The sequence below is a fragment of the Ambystoma mexicanum genome, chromosome 4p (genome assembly GCF_040938575.1).
Source record: "Ambystoma mexicanum isolate Mex_15411 chromosome 4p, UKY_AmexF1_1, whole genome shotgun sequence".
NCBI lineage: Eukaryota > Metazoa > Chordata > Amphibia > Caudata > Ambystomatidae > Ambystoma > Ambystoma mexicanum.
In genome coordinates, this window is record NC_090927.1 from 762,237,538 (window position 1) to 762,264,833 (window position 27,296).

The 27,296-nt window shown below is 43.6% G+C and overlaps 1 protein-coding gene across 1 annotated transcript in view; it reads right to left on the minus strand.

The window, feature by feature from the left end:
* The window catches only part of IBTK (inhibitor of Bruton tyrosine kinase), a 1,971,965-nt gene that overhangs the window by 1,011,549 nt on the left and 933,120 nt on the right, over window positions 1–27,296 (minus strand). The window lies entirely within an intron of this gene.

Consider the following 27,296-nt stretch of genomic DNA (forward strand, 5'->3'; position numbering starts at 1 on the left):
GGATCCCTCTTCCTCGTCCCAATACTAAGAGCATCATGGGACTGGTAGTCCACAATGTTCTTAGTTGAATTAACATGAAAATCATAAACATCTTTTAATCCACTTTGTTTAGGGATTTATGTGACATTTTTTGTGACATTTATGTGACATTAAAGGATGGATTTAGGGGAATTATGGGTTCTTTCTTAGGTTTATAAGCAGAACACCATGTAGAATCAGTACTACTATAAGTAGAATAATTAGCTCCCTGATTCGACAATATGCCACTAAATATTCAGGCATTAGGATCAGGTAGTTTCTGCCTTTATCTTGCCACATTGGAGGTGGTTCTAGGCTGGGATTCTGGGATGACTCAGCAGGATTCATCACACAATCTTCAAGAGCTCTAGCAGATAGCTTAAAAAGGTCTCAAGCTAGACCTCAAAAGGAAGGCCAGACGAGCTAAGGAGCGAAGGCAAAGAGGACACGGACAACTGGCATTTGTATAAATTGGATTTGTATTTGCAAACGTAGCACAATGCAAACCATTATCTGCTACTGACCCAGAAACTGTAAACATCTCTTTACACAAAATATCCCATTCAACAAGGAGAAGGAGGAAGAGAGAATCTATGCAGGAGTGAAAGAGGAAGACCCGGAAGTAATCCAGGGAAGTCCCAAGCATACGTCATGCATGAGGATGGAGACTGGCAAAAAGAAAAGCCTGTGAGCTACAAAACGGGGCTGCTACCTGCTGCAGAGAGAAAGTGGGACATGCAGCATCCTGTGACCAGAAAGGACCATGATGGGGAATCTGACGTGCAGCATCTTACCTGAAGGAGAGGGAGAGAAGGAGTAGGATGCAGATCATCCTGGAGTCCAGAGAGAGACACCAAAGGTTGTGAACGTGGCCACAAAAGACTTGTGGTGGACCAAGAGTCCCCTAAACAACGCCAAAGTCACTCTGCAGATGGTGACGTGAAACCTAGTGGTACGGTACCATATGACCATCCTCAACAATGGCATGAAAAAGGAAGCATTACAGAAGCAAGAGAAAATGCTGACGATACGGAGAGCCGACCCAGAGTAGCTAGAAGCCCAGATGATGTTCTCCCTTGGAGCCTCAGGTAGCAGGGAGAACACGAGACCCGGGATGGGAACAGCGAATCGTTATGTGACCAATCTTACTCATCTCAGTCAAGAGAAAGAATTCCAAATAGTGAAACCTCAAAAAGTGAATGAGAATCAATACTGTAATATTCAATCTTTTATCAGTTAAATCCAAGAAAATAAAATAGGAGAGACTTCTAAACGTGGCATAACTTTACCATTGGAGGAGGGAAGAACAAATCTCTGTAGAGACAATCAAAAGGAGAGCAATAGAACCCAAAAGGATAACCATCAGAAGAGGCAAAGCCAAGTCCTGAACAAATTGTATAAACAAGGGGTGTACTGAATAGTAGATTTAAGTATTCGGCCAAATCAATATATACATTTGTGAAAGTGTGTATGTTCCGGGTCGGCTCCAGCCCCATTACAGTTGGTGAGCTGACATTTTGGCCCAGGGTCAGCATACCATTCTGGGGTGTACTGGCCATCGTGACATTTGATCAACCCCACCCATTCGCCCTACACAAGGCGGGAACCAGCCATGTGCTATCGGTATTGGCGATTCCGGGAGATTGCCAATTTTACGATTGCTGGCTCCAGTCCCACAACAGTTGGTGGGTTGAGGTTTTGGCCTGTGGTCGGTAAACCAGTCTGTGGTGTACTGGCGATCGTGGAATTCGTCCAACCCCACCCATTCGTCCTGCACAGGGGTGGAGAGCGGTCCGGCCCTGTGCAATCAGTATAGGCGATTTCAGGAAATTGATGATTTTGCGATTTTTCAAAAATAGAAAGTATGGACACAATATAACTTACACAAGGCTATAGCAAGCCCCAATGTACATTTCAGCTACAGACCCAGGCAACACAGGGGGGATTACTGGTAGTACCGAATAGTTGGCCAAGTATTCGGCCGGAGCCAAATAGTTGCCTTTTTAATAAATAGTAATGTAGACAAGAAAAACACTTTGTAAATTATAAACACACTTTAAAATATGTATATTCATTCTTTATTGCATTTCTTTCCTCTGTTGTCTACAGGAGAGGTTTGTATAAACCCTGAAACGAATATATTATCAGTAAATAAACTGTTCAATAACAGCACAATTTGTATTTTTGTGCATTCATAGGTGTCACTTTTTGGGCAAGGCACAAGTAACTAAGACTAGCCCAAAGTATAGGATGCATATATGTAATCACTGAGGGGAAACTGGGATGGATCTACTTGTACTTTCCAAATGTTCCTTTTGGGACTGCCCATCTTTGCCCTTATGGCTCCAACAAGGAACTGAAACACAAAAGAAGTGATTACATCAATTGGGACCCTGTTGACTGCTGAAGTGATACTCAATACAATCCTTTGGGATGCTAAAACCATGCTTTCAATCTGTGGTACTGAGTGGGGATGAGGCATGTGACCAATTTATTTCCATTGATAGATAGAATTTTGTTTCGGGTGGGGTATGCTTGTAGTGTTTTGGGGCATAGTAAAAGACACCAGACAAAAAAGTGTATAGGGAATGATGAGCCCTCTGTGGTTCTTGGCTGGCCCTTTAGAGAAAGGGTAGTGCTGATTTTCAGATCTTTAATTGGCATGTGCATGTTTGCTTTACTTAATTGTTTCACTTGTACCTCATTTGATCCGATGTTTCTAAATTGTAAATGGGTATCTCAGTCTTTATTACACAAATATCCTTCTTTTTTAACTCTCTTAATGCTGGAAGGAATATTTCTGCTGTAACAGACTGGGACATTTTGGTTAAAAAAAAGATAGTCATGTTCCTTAGTAAGATCTGTAGGATTTAGTCAATTGCAGGAATTGTAACCTATGTTTTGATATTATAAGCACATCTCCTCCACAGGCACACTTCCCACTGAGCCGTCAAACTTGCTTTATAACTTTAGCCTGCAGGGCTATTTTACTCTGGGTCTGAAACATACTAGGATCTCTGCAGCAGCTATATTAATCCACGTAGTTATATTATTTGGATTGGGAATTGGTGGGATTGGAAACTGCAACTTTCAGATTTCTCACAGGTCATCAGCAAATCATTAAGCGTCTAAAGAAAATAGCATTTTCAAAAGCGGCTTCATGAACCACTGTTCCAGCTCAATGGTTTTCAACTGCAAAAGACAGGGAAGACCAGAGAAACATAAAAAAATATTGAGAGTTTTGCTTCAGCTCACCCCTCCCCAGCAAACCACTAGACGAAAGTCCAACCAGCACATCAAGGGCAGCGACTGTTTGCACTTTCACACCTCTGCACTGAATCAAAAAGGTGACAGCAGTATGTGTTTAATGATCTGTTTAAAATATAAACAAGACTTGCCTGAAGGATTCTAGGCGTGCCTTAAAAGCAGTACTTGATGTATTTTGGAGAGGAAAATATTTGGCTTTGAAGGATATTTCATGAAGTATTCAGCCAGAGCTGAATAACACATTTTCAGCCGGAATTCAGCCAAACGCTTACTCTAAACCAAATTACGGTAGACCCCTAGAATAAACTGATCAAAACAGTCGCCAGAGACTATGTGAAAATTAACTATTGAAATAGAGGTTTGCAAGAAGCAAATAGACCATAGGAGAAGAGAGTAATTCTCCTGGCTTTAGTTCTTATTATAGTAGTAGGGGGAGTTTGGACGGTGGACAGACTCTGGTAAGACATTCACTGATGACTGACAAGCACTGTAGCTAGTATTGTTAGGTAGAGACGCTTTATAGCATACAGAAAGTTAGCATTTTTTTCTTTTCTTCAATAAACCTCATAGTGAAATAACTGCATCCTTCTTCTGGCCCGACACATAACTTAATATTGTATTGGGGTGGTCAAGAAAGGTACCAATGAGAAAGAGGGGATTCACGTTGCGCGTGTCATATTGGTGACTGGCAGTGCTACGAAGTTGGCGCGATGCTGTAATTTTATATGTATCTAGCGTAGTTAATGAGAATGGGAAGTGTTACTTTGTGTTTAAAGTGGATACATTTAGATTTGCACACGCGCAGCAAGATACATGTCAAATCCATCGATGAAATAAAATATAGGTATGGTGTGCCACAAGCACCTAGAAACTGAACCCTGAGGCCCATGTGAGAAAGGAGACTTGTCATGAAGGAACCACTGTGAGGAGGACACAGTTTTAAAACATGCATGCACCACATACATACATACATGCATACATGCATACATACATACATACATACATACATAGAGATCTCAAAGTACATATGTTTGGGACAGTTTGGGATACAAGGGGAAAAGGTACAGATCTATATGCCATGTGCTCTTTCATTGTTTGGCCAAGCCCTGCAGTCAGGGCTTTGTGAGGTGAACTGTGTGCGACTGGGAAAACAGTTTTTTTCAAGGTTGGAGGCCGGGGGAAGGTAATGAGTAGCTGCAACATTATCAGATGGTCAGTTACAGCCAGGTTGGGTTTTACGACTTGGCATTCTTGTGGGAAGGAAATGCAATATTTTGAAATACATGGGAGCCTGTTATTCGTTGTTTGGATAGGTCCAGTCATCTGTTCGGGGCAGAGCAATAAACCTATGGTGAAGAGACACCTAAGGGCAGTGTTGACCGATACTTTAGGGGTTTCAATTATTTTCTCAAGTTGTGTCTGGAGGTCATGCGTGTGGAATTGGTAGTCATTTAGATTATTATACAAGAAAGACGCCAGAAAGTCTGGGTGGGTGAGATAGTTATTACCAGTTCAAAATCAACAATTATTTTCCCCCACACCATATTGTTCAAAATGTCCTTGCAAACAATGTGCAATCTTGTCTGGGGTTAGAAGGTCCCAGGACGGCTGGAACTTTAAATTAATTATGTTTTATGTTTATGTTTAAATGTGTAACTATGTGATGATGTCACGACCTACCATGGAAAACTCCAAGAAAGGGCTGTGCTACAAATATGAACTGATGATGGTAGACGCATGAATGTGACCAATGAGAATGTGTGGTTTAGAGAAGTTTGCATTTCTTTTGTATAGGAATGACCAATCATTTGTGGGGGGATGACTTGTAATACAATACGTGGGAGTGTTTTAACTGTTTCAAAATGTATATAATGTGAAATGTGTGTGTGGTTCAGGGGGACTCAGGTTAGTTTGACTCTACAGCATCATCTAGCTCCTCCCAGCTGATTGTATGTAAAGCAAGTTTTTTGTACAAACGTGCACTCGCTTTGGGTTAAGGTGAATAGAGGCCCATCCTCGCATTTGCAATTAACTGCAATGTGAACATTTGAAATTTTGTCTTGCACAAAGGTGGATGAGAACTGATCATCCCCCTTTCCTTTCAACATTGAAGGGAATGTGTCACTGGTTTGTCACTGTTCATGTAATCTCAAGCCATTGGATGGTTACTGATTGCCTACGTCAGGTGGTAACCATTCACAAAATGAAAGCACATGGAGGATCTCCTCCACAGTGCATAGCGAAGCAGCTGACTTTCAGAGTCCAGGCAGTTGCGAGACTGCTATTGGCAACCTTACAGTTGCAATTGCAGTGCAGCATTTATTTTGTTTTACAGTGCGACTGCTGACCCTTCAGGAAACTATTGTGACGGGGCAAGCTTCATTGCAAAGCACAAACATTAGCATGCTGTCCTTTGGAATACTCCATGCCTGTCTTTGATGTTGTGCACAATGAGATGAACAAGCAAATGTCATTGAGGAATATTTATGAGGTGGCACTTGTGCACCTCACTATTGTGAGGGATCAGTAATGCGAGGCAGACAACTGCTGGTGTTTTTCTCAGAAGTGTGAATTGTATTAAAAGAAAAAGGTGCAAATAAATCCTCACTAAACCTACTCTATCAGGGAGTACCTTACCTAGTCTAAGAACTAGGGGGAATCACTCCTAACAAACCAAACTGGACCTCACACTAAACAAAACATTAAGGTAAACCATATACAACATAAATAAGTGAATATCAAACAATCAGTAATTCGGGTGACCTTCACCTGTCCTGGGTAAATTCCTTCCCCAGGATTGTTCGGAGTAAATTTTCCCCAAATGTTTAGAAAGAAAAGTAAAGTCGTAAACCAGTTCTTGTAAATTCAAAATGAAACACAAGTTCACCAAACACAATCTACTTGCAACAGTTCTTCAGCCTCTGGTTGAAAAGTTCCCCTTCCAATCCTAGCCAAGAAAACAGCACCAAATGGTAATCCTGGATATCCTCTTTCCAAGATTGTTTTGCCACAGTTCAGAGAATAAATTAATTTCTTCTACACGTATTTAGAACCTCTGCAGTGTCCTTGGTATAATTGTCAGAATTTCTTCTACTTAGGGAGTTGATTTCCTCATGACAACCACCCTTCTACAACCGTTACTGTGAAAACAGCCTCCATGACCTCACAGTGAACTACTACTTCAAACAGCTTAAATGTAACATACACGGACAGACTTAAACACAACCACAGTTCAGGTACTTCTGCTTTAGCTTTAGACTTTATAATTGTTAAGCACTTTAAAGACAAGACTCTTCAACCTCCAGAGGTAGGCAAGGAACTTACTTTCCTATGCTATAAGAAAAGGGCAGCCTCTTTGCCTCTTTGGTCTTACTGCCCTCAGTATAACCTGCTTCTGCTTTCAGACCACCTTGCTCTCAACTTCAACAGTCTCAGCATTACAAATGGTCGACTTGGTCTTCTTAACAGCACCCAGCTCCCTTGCCCAGCTTTATTCACACCTTCTTGGTTCCACCTGAAGCTGTATTGCCACACTTCCAGCTTGGGATAACAATGTCACACTTATATCAGAGGACACTGGACCTTTAACAACCTTAGAATTCAGGTGGATATATTTCACAGTGCTGGTTCACCTCTTGGCTTGGGTAATGCCCATTCTCTCCAGTTCAGTAACTTCTACATTTATTAAAATACTTGTTCTTGATGTTACAAGGTTCAATCTTCAGAAGATAATCAGATTTAGGTACATGCGACCCCTATTTAAGGAAGATCTTTAACTTTAAAGAACCGTGCATAATTGGATACCCACTCTTTAAACCAGCGATATGCTCTGACCCTGGTTGAAATTAAAATTGTTCATACGTGACCTCTCTTTGATGTAATAAGTCTAGTAACAATTTGTGAAAGTCAGCTTTAGGTTTCCGAGTGATTTGAAAAGTGTTCCCTTTCTTAATTGGAGACATGCTACCACTTCAGTAAAGTTAAACAGTTTGACAATTGAAAAAAATGAAAGCTTTCCGTTATACGCGAAACTCTGACTTGCAATAGAAGTGTGCGTGATACATTTCCATTGTCCCTAGGACTCTTCACAATGACAAACAGTTTTCTAGTCGCTGCCACTCTTACGCAAGTTAATATAGAGCTGGTAACCGTTACCAGCATGGTTTTCAGAGTGAACCTCCATACAGAGCTTCCCTCACCAGCTCCGGGATCACGGAGGTTGCGGGCTGCTTCCACTTCCCGACCTCTTCTCCTTATGCTACCACTTTAGGCACACATGGGACCCACACACCTCTACAGCATGGGTGTCTCTGGTCCGGCCTCGTCAGCCGGGAGTCTCCTTCACTCCTCCGTCCCTTGGATTGCTTGTTTACACGGGCCTCGGATTGCAGCACGATCACGGCTCTGAAATCACAGCCACTAAGCATAACTGGGAAGACCTTCAATCTCGGCACGTCTATCTCAGAGCAGCCACGGAAAGGCAGGGTGTGCGAACACAGTATCCTCTGAGAACATGCATTTGAAATCGGCTTTCCTCGTGTTCCAGCGTCTCTTAAGTGAACACACTTCCTCATGAACTGCCAGCATAGTGCTCTTCTCCTCCTGCTACTACGGTCAGCTTTCCAGCTCCATCTATCTTCGCCTCCTGCTGCAGCCTTTTATACCTCTTAGGTGAGGCACTTGATTTCAGGTGTAGGTCATTATTGTAAATTGCCTGACCCTGGTAAAGGCTGTTGGGCCTACTTGCATGTGCTTTACTTCTACATGCCTCTTCAGCCCTCTTCTTCGTCTCAGACCATATGGGATTCTGCAACATGTAGCTAATTTTCTTAAACTTAGATGTTTCTTCTACTTGTGTATTTTTAAGGGTAGATTTAATTCCCTTACTTTGAACATATGGGTTAAAAGATTTAATGTCATTAAAGGAAAAAGGTGTGAATTCCAAGATTGCGGGCGGAGGACGACGTGCTTGAGTGTCTCTCCCCAACGGGCCGCATTTAGAAGCAACAAATATAGCTACGTGGAATTAATAAAAACCGATTCACTGCCATTTTGGTAATGAGAGGTGAAAAGGAGTGGTCCCTCCGAATCAGGTATGAGGTGGATTCGTCAGAACCAGAGCTCCGCAGAGATCAATGACGTGCTGAGAAAACATGATGAAAGTGGATGCAATCAGATGCACACAACAGCAGCAACGCGGCCGCGATTAAGCAGTGACCGAAGAGGAAGAGCCCAGGGAGGATGTGGACGCCCCCCCCCCAGAATGCACATAACAGCGACAGACTTTGTGCAAAGGGACAAAGTGGAAGGAACAGCCCCCAAGACGTGACCAGAGGAGTGGAAGACATTGCGGGCCGAGCGTTTCAGTATGATTGATCACACAAATCTGACTATTGGATCTATCCAAACGTTTCAATTACAGGGCCAAATTTACGGCACACGCGCTAGCACGCAGACCCACAATCATTAAAATAATAACAATAGGGCAGATTTAGCTCCGTTTCAGCAAGTTGATCTACGGCACGACCAACGCAGCAGGATGGGTGACCCACAAAGCGGCAATCATTAACAATAGAATGATCTAATGATTAATAAGCCCCACGAGGACACCATCGACTAACAAGGCCGCATAGCATATTAGAGTTCACCTGCTCCAGCAAGTAAGAGGACCGCTACCAAGGCAGAAATCTGCAGCGCATTTAAAGAGTAACCTCTCCTCCCAGTCAAACTATAAACTCATACAAGGGCGGAGGAGGGCAGTCTAAGGGAAATGAAGGAAGCCTAAGCCACGGGCACCACTACATGAAAGAGTGCGATTCTAATAGCAGGACCCAGTATTTAGCGACACCAGTCCCAGTAAATGTAAATAGGTGCGAAAGCTCTCCGGGAAGGGAGTGACAAGCGGGGAAATCACTGGATATATGACATTTACAGGAAAGGAGAAGGGGACGGAGCGCTGGATAACAGTGAGACAATACAGACAAAATCCCCCACATGTAGACAACCAAGAGGCACAAGACGTACAACAGAAAATACGAGCACCTTTGAAGGAGCGCACATGTCCAAGACAAGGGGGAAAGTGTAGCAGACGACCCAACACAATCCCCAGGCACGGCAAGATCCTAGCCTAAAACAGATGTGTAGTACTGAAACCCCTACAAACCTCAAAAGCGGAGCAGCAACTCAAAAACCACAAACGCCAGAGCCATGTGCAGCACCAACAATGGCGGCAACCAAAGAAGATATGCAAAAATGGTTCAAGGAGTTTCAAGAAAAATGTATATCCTCTTTTCACATCCAGTTCAATGCACTAAAAGAAGAAATGAAACAACTGGTGTAGGAACTGAGAGTGGGCGTGCATAAATTGGAAGAAAGAACTGCCACGTTAAAAAGTGGTACAAAACGCTGAAGAAGCACAACAAAGTGGGGAAGCCCTGGAGCATATAACGCGCCTTACACACAATCGAGAGATTCAATGTGAGGATTAAAAATCTGGTGGAAACAGTGGAGGATAAAGACCTGAAAGGTGCGGTCCAACAGGTCTTCACAGATGTTCCAGCAAGCAACGGGTGTTGGGCAGAATTATATTCAGTAGCCTTTGGGAATACCATACACAATTAAGACTACAAGTGACAGTACAATTTCACCTATGGTACAAGAATGTACTACACTGTTAAAGTGGTTGCAGTAGCAGAGCAGCCAGACTTATCTCAAGAGTAAATGAGCAGTATCAAATAGTTAAACAAAGGACAGCAATTACTATGGTTCAGGCAAACTCTGACTCAAGGTTTTCAAGTAAAAGAATATACATTTATTTCACTCTTCAGTTGTATAACGTTACACTATTATAAGCAGTCAAAAAATCACTCTTAATACACCACACCACTTCCCTTAAATTCCAGGCAAGTTAAGCTCACAAAATGAAGTAGGAGCAAAATGGCACTCCAGCAATTTAAACACTTTCACCGCGGCTGAACTTGACGAACAACCCGATTTGCACAGTACCTTAAAACGGAGAGGGAGCTGTAGCTGAGGCAGGCGTTCTTGGTAGTTCCTGCAGGCTCACGGTTCCTGAAGAGACTGTCGGACTGATCAGAAGTAGGAAGACTGGAGGGTCCTGCACTACCCAAGGAAGAAACCAGCAGCAGAGCAAAGCAACAAATAAAAGGTGCACTCCTTAACATCCAAGCATGGTCCGACCTTCCTTGCTATCCGGCCCACTGTAGCTCTGTACAGCAAATTCGACCAGAGGAGGGATCCTGGCTTGCAGTTTGGGTGAACTGGTTGGTCCCACCAGCTCAAGGTAAGAAGTTTCCTGGAGGATCTTCTCTGTCGTCCGATTCAGGAGATTCGGACCTGCAGCAGGGCTTCACCGGGCGGTTCAGTCGTTGAAGGGGTCCTCTTCTGCCAGTTCCTTGTTGGTTCTTTCGTTCCAGTGGCGACTCTGCTCTTCCAGTCCCAGAGACCTGCTTTTTATGCAGTTTTCCCCCATTCATACAGCCTGGCTGTCAATCACACAGCGGGGTGGCTGTCCTGGCAAGCACAGTCAACCAGCCAATCAAATAAGAGTGCGACTTGGGTTACCAAGGGAACCCATGGCACGGGTCCTAAAACCCCTCCCTCACATCCTGCCTACCCAGACTCTCAGACGCCTAAAGGAGGGCTTCTGTGTGGAAGCTCGCAAAAAGGCGATGAACAAAGGGACAAAACCTGGTTTGGCGCGCAGAGTAAATAAAACAGGAGAAAGACTAACAAAAAGAAATGGCGAATAAACCGGCCAGAGCCAAAATAAAATGCATTTGGTCAAGCAGGTTTATGTTCGAGGCTAATATAATAGTCTAAAACATTACCACTTTTATATAAGATAATCGCGGTAGAAAAGTTAGGGTAGATACCACTGCCACCAGCCAAGTCTTAATGTAAAGGGAGTGAATGAACAAGTTACTTAGCTGTAACTGTTGTTCTCCAGCATGGGGTCTGGCTTGGATTCACATGCTCATGAATATTCCCCGTCGTCAGGCTGGGAATCCTCGGTAAAGAAAAAATTCAGTTTCAGTTTCGTTTCTGAACTGTCTTTCTCCTAATAACCAATCACTGGTCTCTGGGTCATACTGCCCCCAGCCAATGACTGCCCTCTACCTAAGCCCCTCGTCTGGCAACCATCTTCAGATTTTTACCGCACGTTCAATTGTTGGTAGTCCTCGTGCTATAGCTCTCGAGCTTTTACTGAGTTTTGCAATTTTTCAAAGAGTTTAATCTCATTTAATTTGGTCAATCGAGCCTCAAGCTACACCGATTCTACTTCCGATCACCTGGGACCCGTTTTGGAATTTTCTACGCCCCTCAGGGACGAAGTTTTCATTGAGTTTCGCTTATTGGAGGATTCCGGAAGATCTTTGTGGCCTACCCCGCATGGACATGGTCCAGGACAAAGGAAACACGACGCCCAGATCCAAACTTTTCAGGAGCTGCCCAGGATGCGGATTACAAAATGTCTTCGAGGAGGATGAGCATTCTCGATGCCTCTACTGCCTTCACGAAGACAAAAACGCATGTGGAGAAGGACTCTGCGTTTTGCAAGAATATTTCCAAACGGACTATGAAGGATCGTCGTATCCGACTCACGAACTGGCTGGAAGGGAAGAGCCCATCAGCAGGTGAGAAGAAGAAGTCCGAGCGGACTTCTAAGACCTTTGAGGGTGCTGCGGCGACCCAACAAAAGGCAAAGCACCGCAAGTCCACGGGCACAGGGAGCGCCGATCGGTCGGTCTCCTTTGTTGCCAGGCAGGGCGCATTATCACCGACGCCATCAACCACAAGCCAACGCTCTGGCTCGGTGAAGAGGAAGTCAGAGAACCCGGGTAAGCTTCAGGAGAAGCCCTGGTCGATCCCGACGGAGACAGCCGAGGGGGAGCGAGGCAGTGATCCTCCCCACAAGGTGAAGGCCTCAGGCACGCCCAAGGTCGTGAAGGCCATGATTCACTCGGCTAAGGCCTCGATTGAGGGAGTCGTGGCGGCCCTGGCGAAACCTAAGGAGGCTTCCCCAGTGGAGACAGCTTCAGGGGCTAGAGTTTCCCTGCCACCCCGGAGGGAATCATCTTTTCGGCCTATCGAGAAGACCCCTGTGAAACCCCAGCAGGGAAAAGAGGGGGGGCACGTTAGCCATAACGGACACGGATACCACCTCTCAGGACGAGTTGGCGAGTGTCCAAAGGATCCTGGACAAGAAGTTCGAGGAATCCAGGGCCCACGGGAAGGATCCTGACGAGGCCGACGAGGAGAGCAACGGGGGGGGGCGACGAGGAAGATAGGGCCGCGGAGGATCCCACGCCCCAACCGTCCGTACCTTTGCAGTCGACAAAGACAATTCAGGAGCTATGTTGATGGCTATACAGAACCTGTGCATGGAGATAAGGACAAGGATGCCCTTACCCCCCACTGACGACCCAGCGGAGCATGGTCCGTCGTGGAGCCTGCCTAACAAGCGGAGACGAGTCCATCCTCCCCCCCCCCCTTCCAGCCTTCACCCCCAGATGTCGTCCTGGCAGACCCCAGGCTGGAGAAACAATGCTCCAAGAGACAGAGACAAAAAGGGATAAGAATGAACCCTTTCCAATACTCCATGGAAGATGGGGTGTACTGGGTCTGTTGTAAAAGTGACAAAATAAAGTTAATGGCAACTTCATCTTTTCAGGGGGACAGTAGTCAGCCCCATAAAAATGGAGTCAGGGGGAAGTCTAAAAGACAACCCTGTGTCACTGCACTGAAGGTGCTGTGTAACAGACATGAAAAACATGGTGACCTGGAGTAGGTGAGGCTCCAGTGCCCAAGATCATCCAAAAAGTAGAAATACACATAGCAAAACACATGTAAGAGTGGGATAAAAGGCTCACACTCTTACCAGGTGAAAAGAATAAATCCTAGAAATCCAGCAAAACTGCTGAAGGACTCAGTAGGTAAGGGAAAGTAACCATTTATGAGAATTCTCCCCAACAACGGGGAAGAAAAGAAACTGGACCGAGTGCACCACGTGGGACAACGAAGATCAGGAGATCCGGGCGCACACCCAAGGGACGTATTAGTAGCTCTCACCTCATTCTCAGAAATAACAAATTCTAAGGAAAGCTAGGCCGGCGGGTCAAATTCGAATGAATGGAGAAGAAATACAACTCTATCAAGACCTAGCACAGGCCACGCTACAAGAAAAGAGAGATGGGCCCAGTGGTGACATTTTTATTGACAAAAAAAGTAAGATATAAATGGACATTTCCGTTTGGCTTATTATTTTCATGGTAAGGAAGACAACAGAATCACTAAATGTGAAGAGGGACTACAGATTTTGAAAATACAAGAAGGCGGCAACGAAGCGGCAGAGAAACATCAAAGAGGAAACAGAGAATGTAGAAGAGCCTGGGAATGGAAAACTGTGCAGCAAAAAGGAAAAAAAGCAGCTTTAAAAAATGAATCAATGTAACAGACACAAGATGGTGTGCCGCACCAGCACAAGAGCCAAAGATTGAGGAGAAATCGGACATTGAACAGCTTCCACGAAGGGGATAAGACGGTAGCACATACTATAAGGCATGCAGCCCAAGGGGAGGAGCGGGGGGCGGGGGGATCTTGGAATCCTAGTGTGGTTTAGAATTCCCCACGATGACATCTCTGGGTAAGATAGAGGGCCAGGCACGACGGACAAGTCGTCTGAGCGATCATAGGAACCTGGGGCCTCCTCAGGGACAGGGTAGAATTAGGGAGGGAATCACAGAGTTGGGGGTTGTTGGTGAAGGAAGGGGTGGGGTGGGGCTATTAAGGGATAGGGGGGACGCCAGAAGGAAAGGATAGGAAATAAAAGGGGGACAAACAAAGGAGGAAATTCAAATGGGGGAAACTAAAATTCTCACATACAATGTAAGAGGACTGAATACCCCAATAAAAAGGAAAACGCTTGAAAACGTTCTTTGCAGAGAAAGATTTGATATTCTCATGTTACAGGAAACTCATCATTAAAAAAGATAAGGGGAGAATCAAATCAGAGGCTATACCCAAGTAATCAGGCTAATGTGGGAGAAAAGAAAGCCGGGGTACTAATAGCGTGCCATGATAGGCTGGGCATGCAAATTCAATGGTAAAGAGGGAAGGTATATATTTTTGAATGCGACCCTAGAAGACAAATTGGTTACTTTGGCATCAGTGTATGCCCCAGTCAAAAAATCCCAGGACAGGTTCATGAGAGATGTCTTAGATAAGCTAGAGAGCCTATCCCAAGGGAGAAATAATAATGGCAGGGGACCTTAATATAGTATAGTCTGCTGACTCGACCCAGGGAATACGGGCCCCATCAAAGTTATTCCGCCAGACGAGTGATACATTAACTCTGCAAGACGTACATAGAGGAGGAAGGGGCCAAACGCAGGGTTTCACTCATTACTCTCACATACATCTCTCTATGTCCACGATAGATTACATTTGGGTGTCAGTGGGGCTAATGGGGAAAGTGCAAAATATAGAATTCGGAGCAATTTCACTATCAGATTATGCCCCACTGTGGATGGATATCTCCTTCAAAAATAGGAAAACGGGGCTCTGGCAATGGAAACTCCCTGCCAACCTCTTACATGACCCAATTCTGGTAGACACTATCAGAAACACGATTGAATACTTTAGCCAAAATGAGACAGAAGTGGTTTCACAAGAAACATTATGGGAAGCCTTTAAGGCAGTAATGAGGGGACATATGATAGCAATTAAAGCTAGGAGAGACAAAGATCACAGGGAAAAGGAATTAGAGGGCAAACTATGCGATATTCAGGGAGAAATATCTAAGAATCCCAGCAATATATTAAAGAAATCATTGAGACACATCCAGGGACATTGGAAACCATTACAACAAAACGGGCCGAGAAAGGTCTTCTATACTTAAAACATTGGTACTACGTGAAGGCTAATAAAGCGGATAGATACTTGGCCAGATAAATGCGGGACAAACAACGATTACAATCAATTACAAAAATACAAAACAAACAAGGGCAGATACTGACAAGGAATGAGGACATTGGGGAACTTTTTAGAGACTACTACTGACGCCTATATACGTCAGATAACCCATCAGACCAGGATCAGGTACATTATCTTTCGAGGCTATCACTCCCACAGATATCAAGAGAAGAAAAGACTTCATTAGAAGAAGAAATAAGTTAGGAAGAAGTTTAAAAAGCATATTAGAACTACCATTAAAACGAAGCCACAGGCCTGGACAGATTAACAGAAAGTATAGCGATATTTTGGCTCCAGTTCTAACAAAACTATTTAACACATTTAAAAGCCAAGGGAATATCACCCCGTAAATGAATGAGGCCAAATTACTAGTATTCCACAAACAGAGCAAAGACCCGACCCTACCAGGGTTGTATAGGCCAATTCCATTAATAAACCTAGATGCAAAATTATATACTAAAATTCTAGCCAATAGACTAACAATTTTGCTTCCCAAACTAATAGGATATGACCAGTCGGGATTCATTCCATCAAGACCAACATTCGATAATACATGTAGAATTGCCCACCTGATAGAGAAAATTGGGATTACCCAAAGCCTGGCAATAGTAGTTTCACTGGAAGCAGAAAAATCATTTCACAGGTTTGAACTGTCCCTTTTGTTTCGCATTCTAGTATACATGGGATTCTGGGAAAACTTTAGGTAAATGGTGAACAAGGCTGCCCCCTATCACTGATGCTTTATGCGATAACACAAATTCGGGACACTGAACAGCTTAGAGCAATATTGTTATAATTGGTTATTTATAACGCACTTAATACCCAGAGGTTTCTAAGCGCAGACACAGGGATCGAACCTGTGTTGCACTGCATCATCTTGCTTTCAAGGCGAGTGCGTTGCCCCTGAGCTATCCTCCCTGAGGAGACAGAAATGGCGGGAGTAACGCATAAGGTTGTCGCATTCGCAGATGACATGTGATAGCACTGACATACCTGGAACATTCACTCCTGGCGTTAATGCAGGAGTTAGACATTTACAGAGGGATATCGGGTCTAATAATAAATAGGCAAAAATCGGAAATCTTAAACCTCTCGGAAGACCAGGAGAAAATTGACAGACTAGCCACAAAAATGCAATTGAAACAAGCAGAAAAAGGTAGAACATATTTAGGCATAACCCTTACTAAAAAGATAGGGCAAATGCATAGTGCAAGTTACCTGCAAATATTCGAAAGAATAAAAAAAATGACCTGGTAAAATGGAACCCTCTTATATGGTGGGGGAGGAGGACACTGATAAAAATGAAACTTCTGCCGCAATTACTATATTACTTTCAGGCATTGCCTGTGAGAGTTGCAAAGACATTCTTCAAGTCCCTCAATAAGGCAATAGCATCGTATATTAAGAAGAAAAGACCCCGCAGAGCAGCAATGACAATGATAACAGCCCCAAGAAGCAAGGGGGACTTGGCCCTTCCACATTTTTATAAATATTATGAAGCAGCACCGTTACGGGTCGTGAGAAAATGGTTGGCATGGAGCCTACGTAAAATGTGTGTCAGAAAGGATAGAGCGGTAGCGGGAACTCCGCCAATCAGGGCTGATGTGGCTAAATAAACGGAATAGACATCATCATTTTAAGATCAGTGAAGTACTAGGAGTGGGGCTGGAAGCATGTGATTCGGCAATAGAAAGAGGAGTACTCAGTGTGTCTCCAGCTCCCTTCTGACCAACGTTCGCGAATCCCGATTTCCAACCATACAGGAAATACAGGAAATAGGTGGAAGCAGGATGCACAAAGTTACGAGATATGTACCAGGGACAATCTATTAGGTCATTTGAAAACTGTATTCAAGAATTGGGCCTGACAGGAAAAGAGAGGTTTTAAATATGAACAATTGAAGCATTGGCTAGTCTCTCCAACCATTAAACAAGCGTCAACAAGAAAGTTAACACCATCCCACTCAGGTTCTAAGAATCTGATCTCCAACATCCATAGATTCCTGAATGAACATGAGGAAGAAGTCCAATCGAGCTAAATGAAAGCATGGGAAAAAAACCTAGGGGAAACTATTTCGAAGAACCACTGGGATACCTGTGGGGGGCTATCCAAAAATGAACTCGAGCCATACAGCTAAGGGGAATCTCGATAAAAATCCTATTACAATGGCATTACACCCGTGAGAGGATGCATGTAATATAATTCTGTTGAACTGTCATGTCTATGTCTAAATAAAAATAATTCAAAAAAGAAAAAGTGTAGAGAAGGCAATATTTTTCGCCCCTCCTTGTAGTATACCTTTGGTATTGAGGGGGGGTATCATGCGGATGTGGAGAGGGCTGTCGGAGTTTGAGGAGCACATTCCGGTCGAGAAGTTGGAGGATTTCAGAGGAGGCCTTTCCGATGCCAGGGTCTTGGCATCAGAAAAGCTCTTCTGGCATAGTGGTAAGAGTATTCCTCTCGGAGGAGAAATACTGTGTCACATATCATGGAATCTCCACACCACCCTAAGCCCTGTCTTCACCCACCTTCCGCAGTACCCCAACCCCAGTGTTGGGATCAGGAAGTGTCTGCCCTCTCCTGGCCTACTAGAAGGGGGGTTTAGACAGGGTTTCAGTGAGTGATCTGCAGGATGGATTCTTCACACTATATATAGCTCATTTGCCAAGCACCTGATCAGCACACCAGTCGCAGAGCAAAGAACTGGCTGAGTCACAGTTTTTAACTGTGCAACACAGTACGCCAGTTCATATATCTTCCACTCGCTGGAGTCCATGTAGAAGACAACTGATAGGTTGACTATGAAGGCGGAATAGAAACAATTCAGTTAAGGAACACAAATATCAGCACAGGAAAGAGAAAGGGGAAAGGCAAATTGTAAGGTCAGCAGTAGTGGAGAGAGTGGGAAGGTTGTAGAGGATTGGAGAAAATACAGCAGGAGACAATTTGGAGCCAACATTTTGGTAGTCTAGAACAGAAAGCCACCAGTTAATAAGAAGGGATACAGACTCTGCAAAGGAATCGCCATTAACGGGCTAAGCAGCAAGGAGGGTTCAAGCTGAAAAATAAATCAGTAATTCTCTAAAAGTGTTTCAAAGGAGTAGGAAAGTTAGAGGAGGAGAAAAAGTTGGATAGCAGCAGACCAGGGAGGGACATTAGCAGGGAACAAAGAGGAAGGAGACTAAAGAGGTAAGAAACAGAATGATTCATAAGGCTCATGTTGGCATATCTCTGAGCCTAATTTTATTTGATGAGCATCACTCCGCATACAACACCTTTCACTCACAAGTTATAAACGTTGACCTCTCCCGACTGTAGGTGCACAATACCAGTGGGATAACTAGGCTTCAGACACCCTGCTGAAACACTGGACCTGTTGTCATGGGCCCTCCTTGTCACCCCCAGATCGGTCAGGATGATGACGAGGATGCCGGTGATAGGGATGTGTGCAGGACACCACGATCCTTGTCGTTAAGAATGGACTAGCAAATTACTTTGTGCTTTCTGTATGAGAATGTTTAGATGATTAGAAGAGTGGTACATCACCATCTAAAAGCCCACATACAGCTCTAGTTACTTACCATATATGTGTCTTCTTCGAAGACCATTACACAGATACAAAATAAACTCCCCTTTAAATGGTTTCGTTTAAAATCGCCTAGTTTGACATGCAATAAAAGGTTCAATTTTTGTGTGTGGCAATTATCAGTTTCTTAAACTGCACAATAAAAACAACAAGTATGTGACAAAGGATTATAAGCAGGCAACATTATCACAGTTTCTTTTTTGTGCCTTTAAATCCTTAAAGTATAGTTGCAAAACTAAAACCTTTTGCTGCATTACATTACTTTGAATTGTGGTTCCTGTAGGCTACCATTAATGATTTGGAAAATAAAGCTACTATCATACACTTTCTGCTAAACACATACTATAAGAATATGCAGATTGTCAAGTGGTTTTATTGTGAGATTTATCCACTTTACAAGTAATCTCTTGAAAACAGAAGATTTGGTAGCTCTTAAAAATCAAAACAATTAACGGAGCCCCCTGCGCCTGATATTTATTGATAGTTGACGGGAAGCACAGGGATGTCGCCTATTTCAGAAAACCCATAGATAGGAGGGTTAGGATGCTATGCTCGAGGGCCTTTTGCACGGCAGTCCAAAAACACTTGCTGTGATCATTCTTGTGACATCCACTAACTTGAGAATTACTAACCTGTCTTTCATGCTGTGGCATATATGAATTATATTTGTGTACTGTGTATTCAAACACAGAAGGTACACCTTTATGGAAAAAGTCAGTGATACTTGAAATGAAAACAACCCACAATGTTAATGCAATGTTGACTACGTTTATGCAATATTGATGGTCAGGCCATGCTTTTAAGTGATGTAGACTTGTATTATTAAAATTAAGAAATCATTATGGCTGAGTGTGGAGAACGATTTAGAGCCAGACAGTTCAGTACAAAAAACACATTTACAGTTCCGAGTTTGTCCAGAGAGTCCATTTGCCAGTACATAAGTGACACTGGGAAAAATATCTGCCACTTTTTCATGACAGTTTTGTAATCTTTTTAAATGAGCTGGACATTGGGAGGTAGTGCACAGAAGAAAGGAAAGGTGTTTAAGTGACAAGCATGTTGCTGTGAAATGTGGTTATTTGAAACACAGGACTTCACTGCTGTAAAAGCTGTAAAAGACTTAAACACTTTGCTGTAAAAGCAACAGGCCGCGGAGTCCGGCTGCACAGTCTTTTGGTCTTTGGGCTCTGCGGGCTCCGCGGCCCCATTAACATTATCCAGAAAGGACCTTGACTTTCTTCACCCCCGGAAGTCTGCTGCAAATAGTCTGAGGCTCGGCAGAAGACAAGCGTCCTCCGCTCCCACCCGAGTGAACGAAGATACTATCTGCCTCTCAACCCGGGTAAGCAGAACTTGCATAGTTCATTGAACTAGCTCCAAGCATTATCCCCATAACATCAACGACTGCGTCTCCCCTGGCTGCCCGAGTGAGTCACGAGTGAGCTAATGAGAAGGACCGCTCCTTCTCTCCCGCCCGTCAGCGAACCCCTCCACCTTTTGTTACCAGAGCTACAGCAGCGGTTTTGCTTTTACATACAGAAGACCGCTGAACAGGTCCTTTCGGATTTCGTTAGCTGCCGCAAGCATAGCCTAGAACTGAACCAATATGATAGTGCAGGGAAGTCGCCCGTGGACCGTGTGTGCAAGTCTTTTTTTTCCACCTCTGTGCGAACGCGAGACCGCAGGCGAGTGCCCCTTGGACCCCCCCATAGTACCACAATCTCAGTAACTGTACGAACGAGAGACTGGAGGGGAGCACCCCTAGGATCTCGTGTGCTGCTTGAATCCACTGCAGTACCAGTGTGACCTAGTGACTGCAAGGGAGTGCTAGCTGGAGTGTTGGGGCACATTCATCACCACCTATAGCTCAGCAAACAAGAGACTGTGGGGAAAGGACCCTTTGATCTCGCTCGCTTCCCCTATCCACAGCGGTGACTGCGAGCACGAGAGACTGTTGGGGAGGACCCCTTTGATCTCATGCGCAGTCTCAACTCCCTTTGAAGCCCTCTGATTATAGCACATAGTGCTCCCATTGCTAGACTTAAACACTTTGCCCTTACCAAGAACATGGCCAACAACTCAGGACCACGAACCAGGCAGCGTGGTAAAATCGGGACGAACACGCTGCCACTTTCACCACACCCTGTGGCGCAATTGACAATAGAACAAGTGCTACTCAAAAACAAACACAGAAGTGTAGCCAACACGAAAGAATTCACAAATGACAAACCACCATCTCTTCTTACAACATCCGCGGCTACGGCAGAGACATGCACCAAACCTGTAGATTTCACACCCGTGAAATTGAATCCGAAACCATACGATAGCACGAATGGTCGTGGTCCTCAGCGACGGTCGAGGACACACCTCACACAGAGAAGGGATACCAAGAGGACACACGTGAGAACCAAGCTATCAAGACTGATACAATAAGCGAAGATCACCTATTCCACCCATCGAGTGCCTTGGACCACGGTATCCACAGCCCGAGTCTCTCCTCGCACGTTGAGAGCGTTTCCCCCAGTCGTGATAGATTACAACAACCAAGATTCAGTCCTCTTCCAAAGCCAAATGCTGATATGAAAGACAACCAACAGAGGCATTTTACTCCTCAGACTAAGTGAGAGACAAGCCCATCTAAGGAACAGAACAAAAGTAAGCAGCAGATTCAGACAAATCGGAGCATAAATCCAAACTCTCGATTGATCTGTCGAGGGAAAAATAACTCAAAGCTTTACCCAGGTGCCTAGCAGAAGCTATCTCGGAGACCCAGTCTCTCAAAGGGATTGACAACACGCAAAGGATCCACAAGACGGACCAGGCAATGCTATACAATCTGGCGTTGTATGCCAAATCAGACCAACCAACAAACAATTCGATTGATCATTGCAGGACTGACTTGAATCAACAGGTTGACATCTCAAAAAAAGAAAAGGCCAGGCTAGCCAAGCACAAATGGCAACAACTCCATAATCCACAGTCAAAACCGGAAGACACCACACTACAACCACATTACTTTCCTAACACCAAGGCTGCCCGTCTGTCCCTAGACATCACAAAAATAGAGTCTCTGATAAGCTGCTTAGAAAAAAGGAAGGACATTTTTGGAGATCTATATTATACAAGGACAAAGAACGCCCAAGCTACCTCAACTCCGATTGACAGAAGACCTCAAAGAAACAAAACACACAGGCGCCTCTTCAAATCAATAACGAAATACAGATGCTTATGAACCAACAGAAAACAGCGCAGAACCAGTTTATATATGGAATAGAACAGAAGCATACTACTTTGCCAGGAAAAAGACTGCAATGCAAGAAACAACCAACACTGCAGATCCAAGAGGAGGCATATAATGAAATTAGATGCCAATATGAAGGTCCTGAAGCATGCCAACAACAAAGAATTCTGACAAAACATGTTGATCACGATTACCTCCCAGTCCATGATTCCTTTCTTAAAATTACACGAAACCAACAACGATAACATCAAAGACCAAGGAACGCTTCTGTCACTGATCCACACCAAACAGATGCACATAGAAAATGTCATCATTAACATCGAGAAGAGACTAGACACAGAAGCAGAACAAACACAGATCTGGCAATCAAGACTTTTCGATATGGCACGAGCAGAGTGAGCGGAAAAAACAAAACTGACCTCAGACATGTTCATGTGGATGGAAGACCTTCCGCAGAGACAGACGAACCCTCAGACCGACCATGCGAATTTCAATGACAAAAACAACCCTTTGCCACAACCCCAAACAGTTTCAGCAACTACACTTTCAACGAATGAAAAATCAACAGAAATAATGATTCCACTGTTGAACCCAACAACGCATCCTGCAACAATAATGAAGCCAGCAGACGACAAATCACAGATGAAACAAGTCGACACATTCCATATTTTATCTCAAATAAAAAATAATACACCATTTCAAAAACGACTATAGGAAAGGGGAGAAAAACAGAACAGACAGACAGGATCAAGAGCATTTCTAAGGAATTTAACGTTGCCACAACAACACCTTCAAAACAGACCAAAAAGAATGTAGATGCTATAGAGTGGGATGTCAAGTCAACAGAAACTAGATCACTCAATAACAAACAACCTACAACACACCCACATCTAACAGTCCAAGACGAAGATTCCCTGCAACAAGAACTGCTAAATCTAACGGTGCACATGAACATACCAGAGTGAGACGATCGATCTATCCACGAGACGAAACGACTCCTCGTTAATAGTTATTGATCAATATGACATTGACCTCTCCGTGCATTTAATTTCAATAGACTTCACCTGTGAAGACATCTCAGATATTACTTCAGATTACCGAACAGAATATACAGGATCTGCAACAGCGAGGTCCGAGGAAGACGACACCCTACCGTCTTGGCAGAGTACGAATACACGAAACCACCAAAACAACAAAAATTCAGATAACCAGATACAAAGAAATAGACTAGAGCCTCAGCTACCAACGTTTATCAACCCACGGAAACAAAAAGCTCAATTCATTATCAATCTAGCCAAAGTGGAGTGAAAAAATGACCCTCTGATACTCAATAGGACGAATGTGCTACAAATATTTCACGCAATCCCTTATCTGAAGACAATACGATCGGATGACATCAAGGTCCTGATATTTGATGGTGATACTACACTGGACAAGGTACAGATCGATCTCCTAGACAAAGATGTCATGAAGCGTATTTTAACAATGAAACATACCCTATCTAGTTTGGGTTTCCAATGTTCGGAAGTCACAGACCTATCCACGCAAGTCAAACTAATGCAGGAAAACATAAAACAAGAACCAATAGAGGCAGAGGATATAGGGAGCAGGAAACGGCATCAAAGAAGGCGCACAACTCAGCCCAACGATAATTCACTAAAAATCGCTCAACGATGAAGCAGCTGCCAAATATCAGAATATTGACTTTATTATATGCAGTGACCTTAATATTCACCTTTTTTACAGAAACTGCCATCGTCTAGAACACAGCAACCTAAAGTCCAGAACTCGTAGATGGAATAAAGAAATCACAGTGAGAAATATGAGTCTGACAGGAAAAGCCGCCATAGATCAAAACAACATAATACCCACTTGGACCTGAGGGAATTCCAGAGCCATAATTGATAACATCTATGTGTCTAGGGGTCTCAGAGATTCAATAGCGAAATCAGAAAACATCCCGACCTTGAATAGCGACCACCACAAACTCGCTGTATTTGGGTCAGGTCACACTTCGAGGAGAAAGAAACAACAACTTCCCTCACTGGAATAACATGGTGCAAGGTCTAGACTGAGAAAAAAAACAAACACAAATAACCGGCCTACCGAATTCCTTTAAAAACTCGACCATGCAAGACAATGCAAAATTGAACTATGAATGGCTTCTGATCCCGTTCCAAAAAAAGGTGTCCCAAACAGGGAGAAAGATCCACAAAAAGCATTACAATACTGAAATCGCAGATAAAAAGAAAGAACTGCGAAAACAACTCAGATTATTAAGGAAAAACATCAACGAAGTTCATATAAAAAAAAAAACATCAAAACAGCTAAACAAGCCTATACCAACTGGAAGAAAAGGCATACAATGACATTACAGCAAACGGATGCAGAAGCCATCCTCGCAACATTTAAAAACCGAAATTTAAGAGGTATGGAACCTGCTGAATAACAACTCACAAGACCAGAATCAGCGGATACCAAACGTGACAGAAACCAAATGGATACAACACGTTTCCGCTCTCTACAAACCACGACCTTCAGATTCCCCTAATATTAAAACATATCATCCCAGGAAATGGAATTTAGTATGGGATAAAAAAAGACATACTGGCGATGATTAACAAGCTCAACTCATCCCATGCCCCAGCCCGCGTCGGCTTATTGAATGCCACCATCAAACAAGCCCCTGAGATGTGGGCGAATCTGGCGGATCAACTATTCACCCTAATTGACAAACTCAAACAAATCCATTTGACTTGGAAAATGGCAACGCCAATTCCAATTTTTAAATAAGGTGATAGGGATGATCCGACCAATTACCGACCAATTACTGACCGATTGCCCTACTCGATCCCTTGGGCAAACTATTCGCCACCTTTCTTCTGAACAAGCTAACTGAGTGGGCAAAAAAGGAAACAGATTTGCGATTAGACAAACCGGATTCACGGCCAATGTTGGAACCAACGTGAACTTAATGATTCTTAACCTCATTAAACACAAAGCCATCCGGAATAAAATCCAAGTCTGCGTGGCTTTCCTTGACCTTTTTATGGCATTCGATGCAATAAATAGACAAACTGTGGGAAAAATTAACGGCCTGCAAATGCCCAAGGGAAATCATTGAGCCTGTAAAGCTCTTATACTCTAATACATCGATCTCTATTAGGCTAAAAAAAGATGCGGTTACAACAACTCCTATAAAGACATGGAATGGACTGAATCAAGGTTGCCCCCTCGCGGCAACCCTATAAAACTTGTTTACAGCGGACTCTGAAGACCATATGAAAGCACACTCATTCAGCCCTCCCAAAATCAACTCAGTGCCAATCCCCATAATGACGTACACTGATGACATCATTCGGATGGACAAAACGACCTCCGGCCTATAAACAAGCCTGAAGATGATGGGAGATTACATGAAAACCAACTAACTTCACATCAACGCAAAGAAAACCAAAATCATGAATTTAACGAATCTATCAAACAGGAAAAAAAGATACCCCACTCTCTACTTATATGGCAAAGACCTTATAGCAGTGACTACCTTTAAATATCTTGGCAGCCTCAAAAATCAATCCAGAATGGAAAACGAATGGGTGAACAACCTTGAAGGAAAAATACAGTATCTAGGCAGACAAGGTCGTTTTTTTCACCGAAAATATGAAACATTTTCGCTCAAGCCTACCATCTCATTTTATAGACAAAGTAATACCAATAATTACTTATTGGAGCAAAAAGATGATCAATTGCGCATATCTTAAGTGGCAAAAGTTCGAAGCAACGTTCTAGTGGAAGATCCTTGCTCTACCCAAAAACTATCTGATGGCAAGAATAAGATTTGAAATTGCAATACAGTCCCTAGCATCCATTGCTTTATGGAAACAATTTGACCTGTTTCGCAAACTAACGAACAATGACAAAACTCCATCCATGCAAATTCTTCAGACAATTCCTAATGCCATGAATAACACCGTACTGAATACATGGAAACATGATATGGAACAACAACCGATAAATGAAGACATCTCTATAGAAATGCTACTACAACGCTGTTCTGCTTGAGCTAAAACATAGCGTTGGTGCGGAGTGCATTCTGGGGGCACTCAGAGCCATAATGGATATTTATTCCATGCCTCAGTGAAAAGCTGTACTTACTTTGCTGAGAGATGAATTTGCTTTGCTGAAAAAACATGCTTTCCAAACCTGTAATGCAGCCAGTCAAGGACATTCTGCTGGGAAAGCTGGTTTTGTTATGTCTTGCTATGAGTTATGGAACTGTTTTCCGTGGTGTTTGTTCTTAGGAGAGGAGGGAAGCACTTTGCTCCTTGAGGTTACTGTCGGTTGACCGAGCTGGCAACCAACGGTCACTTATCAATGCGTAAGCGCATTGCTAGAAGGTTCGAGAAATTGCCACCCCTGTTTGAGGAGTGCATATATGCGGAAACCCTCACCTCAGTCGGAAGGGGGGACGCCTTTGTCCGACATACCTGTGGGCTGTTGTGCTCTCGGCCTGGTTGTTACCGGGGTCTTCCAGCCGCTTCTGGCGAGATGAGGGATTCAGTTATGCCCACGGTGATGTATTTTCTTTTGAATCCTCTGTCTTTTCTGTGATTTATTTCTGTTTTATCACTTGTTGCTTCCAAGCTATGAATAAATAGCTGTATAAGTGCTCATTATTTCACTAACTGCGTATTTGGCTGTGAGTTATTGCTTCGCCTACCTGCGTTCAAATTATTTTTCTTTGCTCTACACATGTACTGGTGATGAAGTGTCCGTGCGCATTTGGAGAGCAAACCATTTTGGCACTGTGAGCAGGGTATTTGTGATCAATTGTTTCCAATTATCAAAGAATCTGTTCAAACGCAGATAGGCTTTGCTTTCATTGCAGGAGAAAGATTGTTTTCAGTTGGCAGTGAGTGTTGGGCTGTGTTAATCTGTTTTTTTTGTCTGTGCGTGCCTGCGCGAGTAACTGCAGTGTTGAAAGGAGAAAGAAAAAAATAGGTTTTGCCAATTACTGTAATGATGAATAGCTTGTTCAGGAAAAAGGGCCTTCCTGCTGGTGGTGAATGTCCAGATGTTATCATTCCAGGTTGAGCTAAAGGCCCATATGATAAATTAGCCCAGGTGGGGGCGTGCGGAGCAGGACTGTGTGGAACATTGGGAGACGCTGATCCGTCTGATGTAATGTCT